The sequence below is a fragment of the Balaenoptera ricei genome, chromosome 5 (genome assembly GCF_028023285.1).
Source record: "Balaenoptera ricei isolate mBalRic1 chromosome 5, mBalRic1.hap2, whole genome shotgun sequence".
In the NCBI taxonomy this organism is placed as follows: domain Eukaryota; kingdom Metazoa; phylum Chordata; class Mammalia; order Artiodactyla; family Balaenopteridae; genus Balaenoptera; species Balaenoptera ricei.
In genome coordinates this window covers 47,452,891-47,455,912 of record NC_082643.1, presented here as the reverse complement: position 1 = coordinate 47,455,912, position 3,022 = coordinate 47,452,891, and the positions used below count along the sequence as shown (strand labels likewise).

The following is a 3,022-nucleotide window of genomic DNA, read 5'->3' as shown; positions in this document are numbered from 1 at the left end:
ATAATGAATACAATTTATTGGAACACATACATTATGTAAAAATCCATAAGTTCATAATACATGAGAGAGAACCAACAAAACAAAACTCAATTCATTAATCACTTTATTTAAAAGCAAAAAATTAAGAATAAAAATTTATCTTGCTTTTCCTTTAGGAACTAAATTTGAAGATAACCAAATAGCCCTGGCTAATGAGGGAAAGTTCTTTATGAAGAATTCTCACTGAAAGATGTTAATGGAATGATAAATTAGAAAAGCATGATTTTGTAACCTCTAGTAAAATAATTGATATTTATTTTGGATCTTATCAGAAAGTGAATCTCCAAGTTGCTTCTCTAAGAAAAGAGCTTTCTATAATAATGAAGAGATTGTGTAAATAGATTAAAGGTATATTGGTTTATAACCTGGAGACTAGGAACTTTTTAATAGTAAACTATATTTGTGAGGATATTTGTTATATATTGTTCATGTAAACCTTTAACATGTTTTTCATAGAAGGTTGATTTTATTCACCAGATCTGTGATAATTTAGCCACTGATTATGACCTCATTGATTAAGCTCCTAATAATTAGAGTAGTATTAAAGGAAAATGCAGACTCTTTTAGTATGTGGAGCATTGCTAAAATACTTTCTTCTCACGAAATGTTATTACTATTCTTTTAATGTTTCACAAATTTACATCATCCTTGCACAGGGGCCATGCTAATCTTCTCTGTATCATTCCAATTTTAGCATATGTGCTCTTGAAATGAACACACAAAATGTTATTTTAAAAGTAGATTAAATCTGGTTCTGGCAGATTAAATTTAAAGTTTAGAGTAGAAGCTTAATGGATCAGATCAATGTTCAATGTTTCAAAAGTAACTGGCCACAGTGTGAAGGGTATGTTGTGCGTAGGGGATCAGGTAGACAATGTTTTAATGACCTGAATTTAGTTAGTGGCAGAAAGAATGGAGATGATGATCTGAATTTGAGAGGTGTTCCAGAAGTAGAATTAATAGGATTGGTCATTGATTGGATGGGGGCAGAGGGTGGAGAAGAGGAAATGTTAAAGGGAAAGTCAAAATATATCCCAATGTAGTAGTTTAGGTGAATGTTTACAGACCGCAGGGGGTTGAGCAATGACTAAGAGATGAGGGAAAGCTTTTTGAAAGCCTCGTATCACCGTATAACAGCATAACACTTAAGGCATTTAAAAGTCTGTCCTTGCACTGTCCTAAGGATCTAAGAAGTCAGTGGTACAAATCCATTATGCAGTTTCCCACCTTATGTTTTTATTTATACCATTTTTTCCGGTATGGAATAATCCCGCCCTCACACGTCCTATGTTAAATCACCCTGGTTCTTCAAAGCTCAACTCTAGAATACATCATCCCCCGGAAGAGGTCAATTATTTCTTTTTCTATGTGTCCATAAAACTTAATTTAAAACTTTACTACAGCCCTCATAACGTCATGTTACTTTAAATCACATGCTTCAGTCTATTCCACGAGAATATGCTCAAAGTCTCAACTTGCTTGTTGCATAAATGAAAGTCTCCTTATGTAAATTGCTTTGTCTAATTTAACATTAAGTAATCAGGATGCATTTACCTACTCTTGTCATTCACAGTGCTAAGCTTCTGCTGCTGAAACAAGTCAGACTGTTATGGTCCCAGCCCTCTCAAAGCTAACACTTAGTAGAGGACACAGAGGATCAAAGAGACTAATAAGAAACAGGGTGTCATAAGTTCAATAATCATTATGACGGTGGTGATGGCAATGTTAGCTATTGAGTACTCTTATGTACCAAGCATGGTTCCAAGCACTTATACATCTTACATACTCTAACCCTCACAGAAACTCAGTGACGGAGGAAGTACATAGTACTTTTATAGATGTTGGTAAGTGGACACATAACCAAGACTTTGGGAGACAGTGAAAGCTTCCCAAACACAGTGATTTCCAAGTTAAGACCTGAAAAAAATGACTAGGGATTAGTCAGGTAGGAAAGAGACAGAGAAAGGCGGGGCCGGGGGGCGGGAATGGAGATAAAGAAGAGGAAGGAGGAGGAGGAGGAGGAAGATGAGGAGGAGGGGTAGGTGTATGTATGTGTGTGTGTGTTTAGGTGAGAGTTAGAGAAAGGAAAAAGTGTTTCTAACAGGAAACAAAGGCCAAAGGCCAATCAATATATGTGTTTAGCGGACATTGGGCTTTCTACTTCTGAAGTCAGACCATCAATATCATGGAGTTTAATTCCTTTGGAAACCGTCACAAAAGCTAAAAGCTGAACCGGATCCATTGTCCTCATTTTACAGATATGAGCCCTGAATCCCAGTTAAAGGAAATGAGTTCCCGGTGCAATGCAGAGTCACTGGCAAGAGCTGGGTTCCCAGGGCCAGGCTCTTTCCAGGACACCACGCTGCTGCCTCTGTGGGTCATTAAATGGTTTCTACTCCAGCCAGCCAACAGTAAATGTATGCAGTGTTTTATGATTCCCAACCACCACATTCCAGCTCACGTTCTTCTCTTGATTATTATTTAACAAGAAAAATATAAATTATGAAATATAATAGTACAAATCTGTACTTAATCTCCAAACAGATGTGATCTAGAAATGATTCTGCTCAATCTTCCCCTCAGCACATCCGTTCCACCATGAAAATGTGTCATGACTTTTTATCTTGCAGGCTAGAATTCCATCTTCATCACAGCCCTGATGGACAGTTTTAGTTTCCTCTTATTTTGAGGTGGTTTTTATATCAGCTGTAAGAGCATGATGGCCTTTGGAGACAGTTCCAGTTCTGGGTCTGCCACTAACCAGCTGTGTGACCTTGGGCCAGTTCCATAACATCTCTACAGTAGTAGCTAGCAAGACTCATTGAGTTCCTGTGGAAATTAAGGGGCAACATGAAAGCAAAGTACAAAGCACAGTGCTTGGTACCTTGTAGGTTTTGAAAATATTTGAGTTGTGAGATATATTTTTAACACCAAATCATAAAGTCAGAGCTTAAAAAAATCAGCTACCTTAACCGTTCCACTT

At 37.2% G+C, this 3,022-nt stretch overlaps 1 non-coding gene across 1 annotated transcript; it reads right to left on the bottom strand.

Annotated features, from left to right (window-relative positions):
- Nucleotides 1-650: 650 nt before the first annotated feature.
- Nucleotides 651-757, bottom strand: LOC132366840 (U6 spliceosomal RNA). The gene has a single exon (XR_009503562.1). It is a non-coding gene; the product is annotated as a U6 spliceosomal RNA (small nuclear RNA).
- Between the last annotated feature and the right edge of the window lie 2,265 nt (nt 758-3,022).